Here is a 19,018-nt window from a genome sequence, read left to right as displayed (position 1 = left end):
CTCCTGCATGATGTCAGCTCCACAAACACATTGCAACAAAGTATTTTTATTCCAACTGACTTCTGCTGTACACCTTCCAGAAGAAATTCGAATTTTGAACTTGGTCTCCATGACAACCAGCATGCATGTAGGCCTTAATACTTGTCCCTCATGTGTCCCCTATGTAATTTTGAGCTCCACACACAGGTAAGGTGCGTTCCGGGGCCCTAGGGCACCCCAAATGCATTGCAACGGCCCGTACACGCGTGACTACGTTCACTATCAGTATGGGTGGCCTCGCGTATGCGTACTCGTAGTGGTACGGGCCGTACACACGCCTGTACGCTCCCTATCACTACGAGTACGCATACGCGAGGCCACCCATACTGATAGGGAGCGTACACACGCCTGTACGCTCCCTATCAGTATGGGTGGCCTCGCGTATGCGTACTCGTAGTGGTACGGGCCGTACACACGCCTGTACGCTCCCTATCAGTATGGGTGGCCTCGCGTATGCGTACTCGTAGTGGTACGGGCCGTACACACGCCTGTACGCTCCCTATCACTACGAGTACGCATACGCGAGGCCACCCATACTGATAGGGAGCGTACACAGGCCTGTACGCTCCCTATCAGTATGGGTGGCCTCGCGTATGCGTACTCGTAGTGGTACGGGCCGTACACATGCCTGTACGCTCCCTATCAGTATGGGTGGCCTCGCGTATGCGTACTCGTAGTGGTACGGGCCGTACACACGCCTGTACGCTCCCTATCACTACGAGTACGCATACGCGAGCCCACCCATACTGATAGGGAGCGTACAGGCGTGTGTACGGCCCGTACCACTACGAGTACGCATACGCGAGGCCACACATACTGAAAGGGAGCGTACAGGCGTGTGTACGCTCCCTATCAGTATGGGTGGCCTCGCGTATGCGTACTCGTAGTGGTACGGGCCGTACACATGCCTGTACGCTCGCCATCACGATGGGTACACATACGGCAGCACTCCCATAGTGATATGGGAACGTACACAGGCCCTCTTTGCAGCAGTACAGCGGTATGCACACATCACAGTGGTGACAGTCGGCACACAGGTAGGGATAGGGCGGACATACTTGTCCATGGATGGACATACTTGTCCATTAATTGACATCGAGGCATCGTCTGTGCATCACTACATGTGTGGGGCACAGGTGTGAAAGGCCTGTGATGTGGAACATTACTCCTGAGTCGAGAAGGCACCAGATGTATGATGTATAGTGAATGGCTGTGACCTCTCCACAGCCCTTGACATGGTTCCAGGGAATCAGTAGCAGAAGCTGGGTCGACGAATTCAAAGATGTGCAGGCAAGTACTCCCTCATGGGACCTGGCTGCCTTATATGTGCCTTTCTGCCCTGTCTCATGCACAGGAGTACAGAGTGATTGGTCACTCACATTTGCATCCTATGTTTCCACCAATCCCTTCAAACCTAGCAGTCTGTGTGTACTCTATCGGTTTCATTCTCCTGCATGATGTCAGCTCCACAAACACATTGCAACAAAGTATTTTTATTCCAACTGACTTCTGCTGTACACCTTCCAGAAGAAATTCGAATTTTGAACTTGGTCTCCATGACAACCAGCATGCATGTAGGCCTTAATACTTGTCCCTCATGTGTCCCCTATGTAATTTTGAGCTCCACACACAGGTAAGGTGCGTTCCGGGGCCCTAGGGCACCCCAAATGCATTGCAACGGCCCGTACACGCGTGACTACGTTCACTATCAGTATGGGTGGCCTCGCGTATGCGTACTCGTAGTGGTACGGGCCGTACACACGCCTGTACGCTCCCTATCACTACGAGTACGCATACGCGAGGCCACCCATACTGATAGGGAGCGTACACACGCCTGTACGCTCCCTATCAGTATGGGTGGCCTCGCGTATGCGTACTCGTAGTGGTACGGGCCGTACACACGCCTGTACGCTCCCTATCAGTATGGGTGGCCTCGCGTATGCGTACTCGTAGTGGTACGGGCCGTACACACGCCTGTACGCTCCCTATCACTACGAGTACGCATACGCGAGGCCACCCATACTGATAGGGAGCGTACACAGGCCTGTACGCTCCCTATCAGTATGGGTGGCCTCGCGTATGCGTACTCGTAGTGGTACGGGCCGTACACATGCCTGTACGCTCCCTATCAGTATGGGTGGCCTCGCGTATGCGTACTCGTAGTGGTACGGGCCGTACACACGCCTGTACGCTCCCTATCACTACGAGTACGCATACGCGAGCCCACCCATACTGATAGGGAGCGTACAGGCGTGTGTACGGCCCGTACCACTACGAGTACGCATACGTGAGGCCACACATACTGAAAGGGAGCGTACAGGCGTGTGTACGCTCCCTATCAGTATGGGTGGCCTCGCGTATGCGTACTCGTAGTGGTACGGGCCGTACACATGCCTGTACGCTCGCCATCACGATGGGTACACATAAGGCAGCACTCCCATAGTGATATGGGAACGTACACAGGCCCTCTTTGCAGCAGTACAGCGGTATGCACACATCACAGTGGTGACAGTCGGCACACAGGTAGGGATAGGGCGGACATACTTGTCCATGGATGGACATACTTGTCCATTAATTGACATCGAGGCATCGTCTGTGCATCACTACATGTGTGGGGCACAGGTGTGAAAGGCCTGTGATGTGGAACATTACTCCTGAGTCGAGAAGGCACCAGATGTATGATGAGATGTGTACAGATGTACTGTGTGATGGTGCGATGTGTGCCAGGCATGCCCTTGACTCCTTTGACATGTGTGCATGTCGTACTGCGCACTTGGGGTGAGCGTCACTGGCATGGCACGGACACCAACACACGGAAGTGTCCCCTGATGCCCGGTACAGGGGTTATGACACCTGACTTGTCACTACCCACGGTGCACAATGTGACTATGTCATGTATGTGTGGGGGCTTCCCATCAGGTTGATGTTGGAGCACCCTCAAAAGCTGCAGCCGTTGCAGCAACCAACATGTGTCTGTGTGTAGATTGTCATTGCACACTGTTCCGCACACCATGCCACATGTGGTATCGGATGTGAGGTGCACATGTATGAATGGGACACAGAGTAGCGTGACAAGGACATGTCAGCATCCTCACAAGGTATGTGTGGTGAGTCATGACATGTGCACCTTCATGGCAAGGTGTGTGGGCTGGCCTAGTGTAATGTCATGTGACCTGTGGCTCCAGTGTTCCGCTACCAATCTCTGCAATCGGCATCCTACTGCTGCTGATGTGTGGGCGTATGTCACTCCTGTGTTGCGTCTGGCTGTTCACTTGCACTGGGACACAGCTATTCCCATGGCGTGGCATGGGGAGGGTCTCAATCTCCGTGTGTAGCTGGGTCTTTGAAGGAGTGTCACCTTGCATCCATACGTGTCCTGGCCATGTAGCACATACCTGACTCACTATGTAGCATGTGTGTATTGCCAGATTAACATGTGCTCAGTACACATGAGTTGTTGTCGTAGTGCACTCACTCTTCGTTGTCACTTCCAAATTACTGCAGAGCGCCGCCTCTTGCCCGAAGAATTCCAGACTTGGCTGCCATGCAGGATAATGACAGCATCCGGCTCTACCGCTTCACCCAACCGTTGATTCTGGAGTTGACGGCAAGACTGGCACCACACCTGCAACCGCAGCACAGGTATCCCACAGCACTGACACCCCAGCTGAAGGTAATGGCTGCCCTACATTTTCTTGCCACGGGTACCTTTCAAAATACCATAGCTCATGTTGGTGGCATGTCCCAGAGCACCTTCAGTGGTGTGCTGCATGATTTCTTAGAGGCCATGTTGATTCACCTGGATGACTTCATCAAGTTCCCAACCCCTGAACAGATGACTGAGGTCAAGCGTGGATTCTATGCCCTGGGAGGGATGCCCCATGTCATTGGGTCCATAGATGGGACACATGTAGCTTTGGTACCACCACACGCACGGGAGGTGGCGTACCGCAATCGGAAGCACTACCACTCCATCAATGCCCTTGTGGTGTGTCTGTCCAACATGGTGATTTCACATGTCTGTGCTCGTTTTCCAGGATCAGCACACGATGCCTACATCATGAGGCGTAGCGGGATGCCTGATATGATGATGCAGCTGCGCAACGAACGGGCATGTGTTGTTGGTGGGTACAGTCTGTCTGTCCTGTATTCAGTATAGCCTACCAGCACGACCGCTTCACCACTTCTAACGATGACCATGTGCTTTCCATGTAGGGGACGCTGGCTATCCCAACATGCCTTGGCTGCTCACACCTCTCCGCAACCCCATCACGCCGGCCCAGCTCCGCTACAACACCGCCCATGGCCGGACAAGGCGAGTGATAGAGAGGACGTTTGGCATGCTGAAGAGCCGATTCAGGTGCCTCCACAAGACCGGCGGCGCACTCCCATATGCCCCGGCGAAGGTCTGCAAGATCTTCATGGTCTGCTGCATGCTGCACAACATGGCAGTTGAAAGAGCAGTGCCACTCATCCTGAATCAACATGACGAGGACCATCCACCCGTGGAGGACGAAGGGCTTGGCAATGGGGCTAGTGATGTGGAGGATGTGGAGCTGCAAGAGGACATCCGGACTCGGCTCATACGCGACTTCTTTGCATAGTGGTGAGTACCAGTGTCTGAGTGTGCACGCATTGGTCCCCGTGTGGCATGCGTTGTGATGTGTGTCTCCACCTGCATGTATGGCACGTGAGTCAGAGGTGTGTGTGGGTGTGTCACTGGAGTGATGGTGCCAGTGATGGTTGTACTTCCTCAGTCATAATTGTGACCTAGCATGTTGTCATCCATACATGTGTCGAGTAAATGCACATGCAAGTGCCTGTGCTTTTTGTGGCTGACTTCTTGTGTGTCTCTCTTCCCCAGGTACCTGCGCATGCCGTCTGCTGGTTGCATTGTTGTGGCACTGCTTTTCCTCATGGACATGACATCGTGGGCTGACTCAGCGTTACAGGCACGGACACGTTTGGAAGTCTCCATGGGGTAAGGGATGCATCTGGGGTGTATTGGGTGTGGCAGTTGTTCACGATGTGTGCACACTGCCCCTGTCGGTGTTTGGTTCCTCTGCAGCCATGTCGCATCCCCATGGGACACGACATGCAGCTGTGTACACCTGAATAGATGGTCTGCCTGGTTGACAGTCATCAGTGATGGGATAGGGGATTGTGATGATGGCATCAATGTGTGTGACACTGCCCTCGGACACATTCGGTTAGCATTGGCTTGACATGGTGTGGGACTTCGACATCCGTGGATCTATGGTGTATGGCAGGCTCTCCGTGTGCAGCTGTGGGTATTTAGCTGTTAGCCGACGCTTGTGTGCCAGTTCCATGGCGAACACGCATGTGTGCTGCTGAAGGGGAGTGCCAGTGTTGGACCCACATGTTACTCCACATGATGTGTTCATGTGTACTTCGAGTTGCCTCTGCAATCCCGAATACATGACTAATAAAGGTGTCCCTATGCCTCCAAGGTGCCTCTTCTCAGTCAATGCTGGTGTGTTGCCACGGTGCATCCTGCTTGTCTGGCATGGTATTCCCTGATTGTGGCTATGTGTCAATGTGTCGAGTGGCAAGATGCAAGCTGTGTGTGTGGGCTGAGACTGTGTATTGGGCATGATGTCCATGACTGTGTGGGTATTGTGACATGTGCCATCCCCATGCATCCAACGTTGGCCAGGCCCCCATTCTCTGCATCCACCGGACTCAAGCTTGCAGGACATGTTTCTGCCACCTGTCTACACATACCTGGGTGCCCCCCAGGACACTGGACTGGATCCCTGACCTCTGCGCATGACTGTTGCTGCACTCAATGTGTGTGTCAGCACGGTTGTTCGGTAACCCCCTCAGCTGGTTGGGCCCATCACGGGTGTGTATGGTGCTCCATGTCTGTCTTGCCTAATACACTGTGACCCATGTGTCCTGTGCCAGACTCAGGCCCCAGGGTGTGGGTGGTTGAAGACAAAAGATGACTCAGGCATGTTTTGACTTTACAAGACACATGTTAGGTAATAATGCTACCAGCAGGCATCTACTCTTCATAGTGTGATTTATTATTGGGGGGGGGGGGGGGACAACAAAGTGAGTGTCTTTCCGGGAATTTGGAATCCAAAGTTCAGTAGGGAAGTTGGTGTCCTTGCCATTGGATTTCCTCATAGTCCATGCCACAGTCTTTGTCAACATTGGTCAGCCAGTGACCAGCAGGGCCATGTGGCAGAGAATGTCTCTTGATGCTGTGATGCTGTTGCTCCAGTGGGCCAGGTGCCAGGCCAGGTGTCCTGGGAGATGGTGATGTAGCGCCGACCCTCACGGTCCTTTCCGTGGACGACCCGGCCTCCTGCGGGGAACCTCAGCAGCAGGCCGTGACGACATCTGGGATGCTCCATCGGATGTTTCCTCCTCCTCCTCCTCCTGATCCCTCCCTGTGGGTGGTGATGTTCTCCGCCTTCTGGCACAGGGAGGGTCGGGCATGTTGTCGGCCATCCGACGGAGTGTAGCGTGAATCCCCTGGAATGCCGTCACTTGCTCAGCCTGTCTGTCCTCCATCCTCCGTTGGTGTACCAGTAGACAGGCATGTAGCTCCGCATGTTGCTGGGCCTGCTGGGTCTTTATCTCATCGAGGCTCCCCTTGATCTCATTGAGGGTGGACACAACCTGGGCCATGCCCGTGGTGTCCTGCCGGTATGAGTCCAGGATGTTACGGACATGGGAAAATACCGGATCCCCAGCCAACTGGTCAGGCTCGTGCCTCCGCCGCCCTCCACTCCCACCACCCCTGCCCACTTGCGCCTGGCCTGCCCTTGTGGGCACATCGGGTCTCCGGGACCCCTGAGGGGTGGCATTGGCGTTGTCGCCTGCCTCCTCCTGGGTGCCCGGGACACCGTGTCCCTCCTGGCCAGCCTGGCTGCATTGTGGTGTTGGGGCAGGGATCCTGGGTGTCTCCTGGGATGTGGCAGGAGTGGGGGTGGTGGTTGGCACAGTTGTACCTGACGCAGGTGCTGCAGGCGGTTGGACACCAGAGGGGCCAGGTCGGTCGGGGTCGTCCACAGAGTGGTGAGAGTGGTCGCTGCCGGTGGGATCGGGCTCCTGCAGATCCGGGTCCTGTGAGTGTTCCCCCCCAGTGTTGGGGGGTGCACCACGACGTTGACCTGTGTGTGAGAGAGACAATGTTAATTTTGGTCCATGCAACATCCCTGTTTCATCATTTCCAAAGTTGGCACATTTCCTCTTGGAATTAGGATCTGTCTTGCATTCCACTCACAGTGCACTTGTGCATGGGTGTGTCCCTTGGGCACCACTTTGGCCCCTTTAACTATGTGTGGCACAGTCTTACTTGCTGCGTCAAGTGTGACTGCAGTCAGCAGTGGAGTGGGCAGGTGTTGCGAGCCATGCATTGGCGCCTTCCGTGTAGCACTGTACATGTGCACATGGAGTTGTTCCACACACTTATGTGATGCAGGTAGCTGTCATTGTGCTCGTGCACAGGTTGTGACATGGCCCTGTGTTTTGCCATGGAGAAGAGGGGGGGTTCTGGCACGGGCCACCCTTGGCTACATGCACGCAGTCTACCTGCTGACGAGCAGACATTCCCACACACCACACGGCTGATTTGCTCTCCCTGTGTCTCCCTCCCTCTCTGTCCCCCTCTCCCTCCCTCTCTGTCCCCCTCTCCCTCCCTCTCTGTCACCCTCTCCCTCCCTCTGTGTGTCAGCCTCCTCCCTCTGTCCGTCTCCCTGTGTCTCCCTCCCTCTCTGTCCCCCTCTCCCTCCCTCTCTGTCCCCCTCTCCCTCCCTCTCTGTCACCCTCTCCCTCCCTCTGTGTGTCACCCTCTGTCACCTCAGCCCAGCTTCCTGGGCACACACTGTTAGCAGATCTTTGAGTGGCCCTTGGCTTGTTGATGTGAGTTTGTTTCTGATCTCCAGGCACCCATTGGGTGTGATGTGTGTCTGTGCGCTGCTGCTGTGGTGGTGTGTGCTGCCACTCTTTCACAATGTTGGCTGTTCATTAGCTGCTGTCATGTGCAAAACAGTGCCTTCACCCCCATGTGTTGATGCAAGGCGTCCGCCATTTGCTGGCAAGTCATTCCTGTGTTGGGACACACTGTTTGTCTGGCTGTGACCTAGGCCATATGGGCAGAGTGCATTGTTGTCTGCTTCGGAGTCGCACTATGTGATTTTTGGGGCCCAGCCTCCCGCCATCCGGGTTACCGTGTCATATGTTGTTGTCTTCTGTGACTTGCCATTGTCCAGCTGGGTGCATGGGGCATGGTGGCAGCAGTGGCATGTGCGTGCTCATGGAGTGTGGTTGAGTAATGCGATGGCTTGTGGTGGTTGCGTGCCTGTTAGCGATTTTGGTTGTGGATGCCGTTCCCCCCATGTGAGGTGCGTTGTTTGTGTACTCACCCGGGTCTCGGAGTCCTTCTAATCCTTCTACTGCCTCCACCGGCAGTATGGCCATCACCCTCTCCTCCCAGGGATGGTACTGTACGGGTCTGCGGGAGGGCCCTCCTCCGGTGGCGTTGGCCTGGTCGTGTTCCTCCTGCCTCTTGGCTCTGACCCTCCTCCGCAGATCGTACCACTTGTTCTGGCATTCCTGCCTGGTCCTCCTGGTGTCCGCAACAGCATTCACAGCATCGACGATGGTCTGCCACATGGCTGTTTTTGCTGCCAGGCTGGTGTTTCTGACCAATGTTCCAAAGATCTGTGGCTCGACTCTGAGGATTTGATCAACAAGGACCTCCAACTCTCGGTTACTGAACTTTGGATTCTTGGTAGTGGGCATGGTGAGGGGTGTGGGTGGGGATGGTGCGGGGGGGGTGTGGATGTTGGGGGGGGTGTGTGGATGGTTGTGTGTGTGTGTGAATGTGATGAGGGGGTATTTGTGAGGGTGGTTGTGTGAAGGTGTGCAAGTGTAAGGTGTGCTGTAGCTTGTTGTATGGTGCTGTGGTGTCTGGCAGCAGTGAGTCTGTTGCAAAGGCTCATGGTTTGTGTGTGTGGGCCCTTTTTATTGGTCCATGGGTGGGTGTGGCAGTGTTTGAATTTTGGGTGGGTGTGTTATAAGTAGTGGTGGTGTTTTGGCCCTCTGTTTGTCTTTGGCAGTTGCAGGTCAGTGAAGGTGTATTTGTAGTGTTTGTTGGCCATGTTTAGTGGCTTTGTGCCATTCGAATAGTGTCTTCTTGTGTTGTTTTGTTTTGTCCTGGTTGTGTACGTGCGTTTTGAGCGTGTGTACGGTGTGTAGATGGGCCATTTGGTTGTACGGTGCTGTCCTTGTGTGTGGGTTGGTACGACTCGTACATGCGGTTGTGATGTTGGGGCCTGGGGTGCGCTCCGTACTTAGGAGGTTGTGTTGGGGGTAGGACCGGAACGTACTGGGGTGTACATAGACGGTGGTATGACACGTACTGGGGTGGGGGTACGACTGGAACGTACTGGGGTGTAGGTACACGGTGATGCAACACGTACAGGGGTGGGGGTGGGGCTCGAACGTACTGGGGTGTACATAGACGGTGGTACGACACGTACTGGGGTGGGGGTACGACTGGAACGTACTGGGGTGTAGGTACACGGGGGTATGACACGTACTGGGGTGGGGGTACGACTGGAACGTACTGGGGTGTACATAGACGGTGGTACGACACGTACTGGGGTGGGGGTAGGACTCGAACGTACTGGGGTGTACATAGACGGTGGTACGACACGTACTGGGGTGGGGGTGGGGCTCGAACGTACTGGGGTGTACATAGACGGTGGTACGACACGTACTGGGGTGGGGGTACGACTGGACCGTACTGGGGTGTAGGTACACGGTGGTGCGACACGTACAGGGGTGGGGGTGGGGCTCGAACGTACTGGGGTGTACATAGACGGTGGTACGACACGTACTGGGGTGGGGGTACGACTGGAACGTACTGGGGTGTAGGTACACGGTGGTGCGACACGTACAGGGGTGGGGGTGGGGCTCGAACGTACTGGGGTGTACATAGACGGTGGTACGACACGTACTGGGGTGGGGGTACGACTGGAACGTACTGGGGTGTAGGTACACGGGGGTATGACATGTACAGGGGTGGGGGTATGACTGGAACGTACTGGGGTGTACATAGACGGTGGTACGACACGTACTGGGGTGGGGGTACGACTGGAACGTTCTGGGGTGTAGGTACACGGTGGTGCGACATGTACAGGGGTGGGGGTGGGGCTCGAACGTACTGGGGTGTACATAGACGGTGGTACGACACGTACTGGGGTGGGGGGTACGACTGGAACGTACTGGGGTGTAGGTACACGGGGGTATGACACGTACAGGGGTGGGGGTACGACTGGAACGTACTGGGGTGTACATAGACGGTGGTACGACACGTACTGGGGTGGGGGTAGGACTCGAACGTACTGGGGTGTACATTGACGGTGGTACGACACGTACTGGGGTGGGGGTGGGGCTCGAACGTACTGGGGTGTACATAGACGGTGGTACGACACGTACTGGGGTGGGGGTACGACTGGAACGTACTGGGGTGTAGGTACACGGTGGTGCGACACGTACAGGGGTGGGGGTGGGGCTCGAACGTACTGGGGTGTACATAGACGGTGGTACGACACGTACTGGGGTGGGGGTACGACTGGAACGTACTGGGGTGTAGGTACACGGTGGTGCGACACGTACAGGGGTGGGGGTGGGGCTCGAACATACTGGGGTGTACATAGACGGTGGTACGACACGTACTGGGGTGGGGGTACGACTGGAACGTACTGGGGTGTAGGTACACGGGGGTATGACACGTACAGGGGTGGGGGTACGACTGGAACGTACTGGGGTGTACATAGACGGTGGTACGACACGTACTGGGGTGGGGTACGACTGGAACGTACTGGGGTGTAGGTACACGGGGGTATGACACGTACTGGGGTGGGGGTACGACTGGAACGTACTGGGGTGTACATAGACGGTGGTACAACACGTACTGGGGTGGGGGTACGACTCGAACGTACTGGGGTGTACCTAGACGGGTGGGGGTATACATACACGGGGGGTACGTGTCGGACGTACGGGGGCTGGGGGAAGTGTTGGGCGCGTATGCGGGCACATGTCTCCATGGTTGCTATAGGAGTTCGGTGCGGACGGTGTTTTTTCCATACGGTTGTAAGCTCGGACGCACGGGATGGATCGTGATTCCTCGGTCGGACTTGGCTTTTCACGTTTGTAAGGTAAATCATCCGAGGACGTGTCGGACACATTTTCCGACCCGAGGACGTGTGGGGAATGATTCCCAGTGCGGTTCGTATGGACTTTTTACCATGCGAATCGTGATTGCCAGTTCGTACGGCACTTGTACGATTCGTACGGTAAAAAGACCCGATACGAGTCGTACGGGGACATTTTTTACCGGATCGTGATCGGCACCATTGTGTCTTCAAGAGGGAGCTGCATGGAAAATACTTCAAAATACGTGGATTACTTTCTGCAGGCTTTTGTGACTAAACTTCCGTCTTATATCAAAGACACAGGTCATTTTTTGAGAGAACTTGAAAATTTAGAATGGAAAAATGAATTCTCTCTCCTCTCATTGGATGTGACAAGTCTTTACACGTGCATACCGCATGATTTAGGACTTGCAGCGTGTAAACATTATCTCAAGGAAAGATCCATCTCATATTTCTACCATACAGAAATGTTGGTCGAAATGATGACATCCTGTCTTAAACAGAATTTCTTCATTTTTGATGGCAAATTTTTTAAACAATCTCTCGGTACTTCAATGGGGACTTGCTTTGTTCCTTGCTTTGCGGGTCTCTATTTGGGGTACTGGGAGGAGAAAGTGGTCAGGGAACATGAGGTATTCAAAAACAAAGTTGTTAAATGGATAAGATACATAGATGACATTTTTTGCATATGGAATGGCACTGAGATTGAGGCCAAGGCGTTTGTTGAAGGTCTTAATGTTAACAATTTTAATCTTCACTTCACGAGTCAATGGTCACGAACAAATATTGAGTTTCTAGACCTGTCCCTCACCATCGAGAATGATGGCCTAAAAAGTAGTCTTTACAGGAAGAAAACCGCAGGCAACAGCCTTCTTCATGCCCGTAGCTGTCACCCGAAATCACTGCTAGATAGTATCCCTTTGGGAGAACTATTAAGAGCAAAACGGATTTGTAGCTCATTGGAAAGCTTTAAAAAAGAAGAAATGGTGATGACTGAAAGATTTATAGAAAGAGGGTATTCTGAATCAGTGATAAAGAAAGCTCAAGTAGAAGTGGCCAAAAGATCTAGAGAATCATCACTGTTAGATAAAACAAGTGACAGTGATGAATTGGATAAAATCAGGTTTATTACCACCTTCAACAATCAAGCCTATGACATACGTTAAGGCCTGAACAAATTTTGCCCAGTGTTACACACTGATAAAGATCTATCAGGTAGTGTGGAAATTTTTCCACAGATCACATAGAGGAAAGCAACATCATTAAAACATACACTATGTAGAGCAATTGAACCTACACGTGTTAACACTTTAGGAGTACAAGGCTTCTACACATGCAGAAAGTGTAAAGCATGCAAACACAGCAGAAACTGCAAAGAATGTATGCTTTCTCCGTTTGACAAACCATATAAGATTCTAAAACATACCACATGTAATACTGATTTTGTAGTATATGCTCTATTTTGTCCGTGCAAAAAAGTATATATAGGGAGTACGATTCATAAAGCTAAGATCAGAATTTTAAAACATCTACGCGCCATCAAACATGGCGATAAACAGTACCCTATAGCACGCCACTTTGCAAGCCACCACAACCAGAACAGTGATTTACTGAGTTTTTGTGTTCTTGATTCAGTAAAGGCAAATGAAAGAGGAGGCAATAGAGTTCAAGATCTGAGACGCCTTGAGTCTAAACTCATCATTCAGTATAGGACTCTGGCACCTACTGGCCACAATTGTGACGAAGAATTGGCTGTACACTTAGGGTGATTTTGAAATGTATACAGTTAAAATGTTCAAGTGTTTCAAGGAATTCATGATGTCCGATTGAGGACTAGCTGTTTCAAATTTTAGAATCTTAGGCAAAAAAAGTTTTTAAATATTGTTGTTTGAGTGTACAAAATCAGGTTTTTTGTATTAAGTGGTCAATTTGAGTCAATGTTTATTGATATATCTGTTTTTCCTTTCAATTTTAGATGCAAAGAATTGTGGCCAACCAACAGGAAACGCAAGAGAACTAAAGTATCTCATCTGGCCCACTTGGGCAGAATTGTTGAGTGTTCTAACTAATTATGTTGCTGTAATTGGATCTTCACTTTTATTTTCGCCCACTGGGGCATTACAGATTAGTTGAAAAATTCTGATATCATGTATTAGATTGCCACATTATTGTTCACTCTAAATTTGCTATTTAGTGTCTCGAGTTTGGTTATATGAATACGCAATATGACAAGCTGTAATCAACAAATACTTGTTTAAAGTTTTTAAAAATCAGAGCGATGTAGTGAAATACCGCAAAGTATGTTTTCACTTTCTATTAATTTGAAACCACGTGATTGTTTTAAAACACTTCCTGGTTTTTGCACACTTTACTCGTGAGCAAGGGATTGTTATCCCGAAACGCGTAGAGTTGGTCGTCTGGTCGATGCTCCAATAAAGGTCAAGAGTTGTCCGTGGCTGCTGTGTGTTTCGAGTACAAAGGAATTACAGCGTTTGGTTTATAGATATATATATATTTACTTTAAAACAATTAGGTGCCGATTCCGATCCGTTAAAAATAATTTGCGTATGACCCGTATCTGTATTTTTTTACGTACAAGTCGTAGAAGTACCGTACAAACGGCCAAGTACGATTCGTCCGTGAGAAATATCTACGAATAGCATCGGGAAAAGTCTACGAGAGTGCGTCGGAAAGTTTTCACGTCCGAATATCGTCGGGAAAAGTGTACGAGAGTGTACGAGAGTGAGCCGGACATTTTTACGTGCAAATCGTAAAACACAAGTCCGAACGCGCAAGTACGATCCCGACCGTCCGTCCGAATACACAATCGCACGGAAAATGACCCGTACGGAGCTAACGCAGTAGCACACATGTACACGGGTAAACCCATGCCCGTGTACGAGCCGCACAGTCCCCCCAACCCCAAATATGTCAGCACCGTACACCACCCTGTCCGCACTCTACCCCAGCCCTGCAACTGCACGCGCCGTCCCCCCATGTACGCGCAGCACCCCCTCATGTACGCGCCGTACCTCCGCATGTATGCACCGTTTCCCAGGGCCGCACGTGTACTCACCGTACCCCCACCACAGGTTACGCACTGCACCCCCAGCCCCCCCACCGCATGTATGCACCGTACCCCAGCACCGCATGTACGCACCGTACCCCCACCGCATGTACGCACCGTACCCCCACCGCATGTACGCACTGTACCCCCAGCCCCCCCACCGCATGTACGCACCGTACCCCCACCGCATGTACGCACTGTACCCCCAGCCCCCCCACCGCATGTACTCACCGTACCCCAGCACCGCATGTACGCACCGTACCCCAGCACCGCATGTATGCACCGTACCCCCACCGCATGTACGCACCGTACCCCCACCGCATGTACGCACCATACCCCCACCGCATGTACGCACTGTACCCCAAGCCCCCCCACCGCATGTACGCACCGTACCCCCACCGCATGTACGCACTGTACCTCCAGCCCCCCACCGCATGTACGCACTGTACCCCAGTACCGCATGTACGCACCGTACCCCAGCACCGCATGTATGCACCGTACCCCCACCGCATGTACGCACCGTACCCCCACTGCATGTACGCACCATACCCCCACCGCATGTACGCACTGTACCCCCAGCCCCCCCACCGCATGTATGCACCATACCCCCAACACATGTACGCACTGTACCCGCAGCCCCCACACCGCATGTACGCACTGTACCCCCACCGCATGTACGCACTGTACCCCCAGCCCCCCCACCGCATGTACGCGCCGCACACCAACACCGTACCCCAGCACCCTCACCCAGCATCGCGTATGTACGGATTGTACCTACGCGAAAAAGACTCATACAGAACCAGGACACTGTAAAACAGCACAAGGAGGGTCAAATCGACTCGCACAACAACACAAAACACGCCTACACGACAAAATACATCTCAATGACTGACCTGCCACATCCAAACAGGCCAACATAGGCCTCAAACACAACCACCTCTTATAACACACCCACCAAAATTCAAACACAGCCACACTCAAAAATTGACCAATAAAAAGGGTCCACACACACAAACCATGAGACTTTGCAACAGACCCACTGCTGACAGAGCCCACACACAAACAACCCCACATTACTCATACCTTCGCTACACCTTCACTCACACACCTTCACACAACCTCCTCCACAAACATCCCCCTCTTCACATTCACACACACACACTCACATTCACACCCACACACCCACAACCATCCACACCCACACCCACACCCCACACCATGCCCACAGACAAGAATCCAAAGTTCACAACGGCAGAGCTGGACCTCCTTGTCAACGAAATCATCAGAGTCGAGCCACAGCTGTTTGGAACATTGGTCAGACAGACCAGCATATCTGCAAAATCTGCCACGTGGCAGAGGATTGTCGACAAGGTGAATGCGGTTGCGCCCATCCGAAGGACCAGGCATGAATGCCAAGCCAGGTGGTACGATCTGCACAGGGCGGTCAAGAGGAAAATGAATGAAGAATATCCCCAGACTAACATCACTGGAGGTGGGCCGCCCCGCAGACCCGTACACTACCATCCCTGGGAGGAGAAGGTGATGGCCCTGCTACTGCCGGTGGGAGTACACGGAGTCGAAGAAGTCGCAGAGCCTGGTGAGTACACAAACAACTCACGTAACATGGGGGGAATGGCATCCACACCCCAACTACAACAAATGCACGCACCTATCCCCAAGCACTCACCGCACACAACCACACTCAAAAACCACGGCCATGCCACTAACGTCTCCATGCACCCTTCACAAATCAAGGCAAGGCCATGTCCAAGGCTACAACAACCACAAACACAAGACTGGATGTCCGGGAGGCTGGGAGGGTGGGCCCCACACAACACATTGTGGAAATGAGACGCAGACAACAATGCCCTCAGCCCATATGGCATAGGTACATACCCGTGCACAATGCACAGGGACTGGCAAACTACTGACAAGGTAGCTGACACTCGGCCCTGCTGTATGCAGCACAAGGCTCTCCTGGGACCACTGTACACTCAAACACCAACTCCACAAGCACAGGTATCTAGCACAGGAACTCACACTCACTGTCATGCCAGCATGCACCATGAGGGGACAGACACATCACCTGGGAGACCCAATGACAACTCACACTACACACAACAGCACGCCCGGTCACACACCCCCCCCTAACACAAGCACACACCCCTGGGGCAGGCAACGGATTTACACACTCCCACAATGGATATGTGACACAACAAGACCAAACCAGAGCCAAATAAGCATCAGAGCCAACAATCTACAGGTCAAACACTCAGGAGAACATCCCAATCTGTCCCCCGCAACATACCCATCCCCAAGTGGACACTGAGAGGAATGCTAGGCACATCCAACTACCTGGAGGAACTGTGTCAACTTGAATATGTATGAAACATAGATGTCGCATGAAACACCATTAACATTGTCTCTCTCTCACACACAGGGCAATGTCGATGATCTCCCCCCAACACTGGGGGGGAAGAATCACAGTCCCAGGCTCCGCGTGAAGATGATCCCACCGGCAGCGACGACTCTCACCACTCCGTGGATGACCCCGACCAACCTGGACCCTCTGGTGCCCAAGCCCCTGCAGCACCTGCGTCAGGTACATCTGTGCCAACCCCCACCCCCATTCCTGCCACATCCCAGGACACACCCAGGAGCCCTGCTCGCACTGAACAACACAGCCAGTCTGACCAGGAGAGACAAGGTTCTCCGGGCACCCAGGAGTAGGCAGACAACCCCGCAAATGCCATCCCTCAGGGGTCCCGTAGACCCGATGTGCCCACAACGGCAGGCCAGGCTCGTGTGGGCAGGGGTGGTGGGAGTGGAGGCAGGCGGAGGCGCGAACCTGACCAGCCAGCTCAGGACACCGGTATGTCACACATACGCAACATCCTGGACTCATACCGGCGTGACACCAGTGGCATCGGCCAGGTCGTGTCCAAACTTTCCGGGATGCAGGGGACCCTCGATGAGATTAAGAACCTGCAGGTCGAGCATCATGCCAGTCATCAACAACACCAAGGACGGATGGAGGCAAGACTGGCTGAGCTCCTGGCGGTGCACAGGGACGTGAGCCAATCACTCCATCAGATTGCCCAAAACCTGGCAAACCCTCCCTGTACCACCAGGTGTATACCAGCACCAGACACGGGGAGGGAGGAGGAGGAGGATTCATCTGACGGAGTGTCCCCAGCATCGTCAAGGCCTGCATCTGAGGGTCCCCGGAGGAAGGTGGGTCGTCCACGGAAAAGACCGTGAGAGGCAGCGGACCATCCCCATCTCCCAGGTCACCTGGCCTGGCACCTGGCCCTCTGGCGCAACAGCAGCACCTCATCCAATGACATTCTCTGCCACATGGACTTGCTGGTCACAGTCTGACCAATGATGACCAACACTGTGGTCTGGACTCTGATGACTCCAACTGACAAGGATGCCATCTCCCCCTGTGAACTTTGCATTCTATGCACCCAGTAGAGCACCTTAGCACATCTACCAAAAGACTCACCCCACCAAAATTAAAATCTCATTGTTCTGCACATGAGATGTTGCTGTCATTTGGCATTATTCAACAACATATGTGTGTGGAAATTTCTAACTATGCCTGAGTGTTGAACTAACTCCAGCCATCCATACCCTGGGATCAGAGTCTGGTACTGGACACACATGGGTCACAAGGTATCATTCAATGTAGGCATGGAGCACAACATTCACCTGTGATGGCCTCTGGCTGCTGAGGGGGTGCTTGCTAAACTGTGCGGACAGACCTATTTGGGAGATTATCATCAAGGCGTAGTGGTCATGGCTCATGTGGAGGTACCCGGGGAGGGAGTCCCAGGTATGTGTGGCCAGGTGGGAGAACAATGTCCTGTATGCTGGAGTACGGTGGATGTGAAGAACGGTGGCCAGGGCAAGGTTGGATGCACGGAGATGGCCCAACGGGATCTAGGATGACAGACGTGCAAGGTTGGTGTGGGGTTGGGTGTGTGGACTGCCTCCTGAGTGTGGGTGGGAAGTGTGGAGGTCATCCTGCAGCAGACAGTGATCCATTGCAGCTATCTATGCTGGACGGTGAGGTGGCTGGGGCGCAGGGTGTTGAAGCTGAGGTGTGCAGATGCCCCCTGGAAGTGGACCAGTTTCCTTGGAGTTTGGATGTACTTGCTCCGTAGAGGGCAGGGCACTATATGAGACGGATGTTGTCATGGACCTGGGGGATGGTCTGTCTTTACTTGGAGTGGATCTATCTGTGGATCATGTGCATAATGCAGAGGGCGTTGCAGCATGAGGTCCAGATGCTGTGGACTAGCATGGCATATGTGAGCGAGCCAAACATGATGCACACCATCTTGTGTGTGTGGCCACTGGGTGCTTGTGCAGGGCCCGCAGCAGCAGGCGCCACCTCCCTGCAAAATGCCCCATTTTGCACACAAAGACTAGGATGTCTGAAGGACAACTGCAACAGGCGCGTGTGTAAAGTAAGGAGTGTCCAGTGTCACATGGCACACCAGAGACAATGCATGCACAATCACCAAAGAGCCAGTACACCAGATCAGGAAACTGAAGCCCGACCTGCGCACAGGAGACACACCCTCAGCAGCTGTTGATGGCCCATTGTGTGGTCGACCTTGCTAAAAAATATACACAACCATGTACTTCATGCCCAATAGGGAGCCTAATCCATGAGCAACTGCATGCATGTCTCTAAATTACACAT

The sequence above is a fragment of the Triturus cristatus genome, chromosome 4_2 (assembly GCF_964204655.1).
Source record: "Triturus cristatus chromosome 4_2, aTriCri1.1, whole genome shotgun sequence".
In the NCBI taxonomy this organism is placed as follows: Eukaryota; Metazoa; Chordata; class Amphibia; order Caudata; family Salamandridae; genus Triturus; species Triturus cristatus.
The sequence above is the reverse complement of the archived record's forward strand: the minus strand, read 5'-3'. Positions refer to the sequence as shown.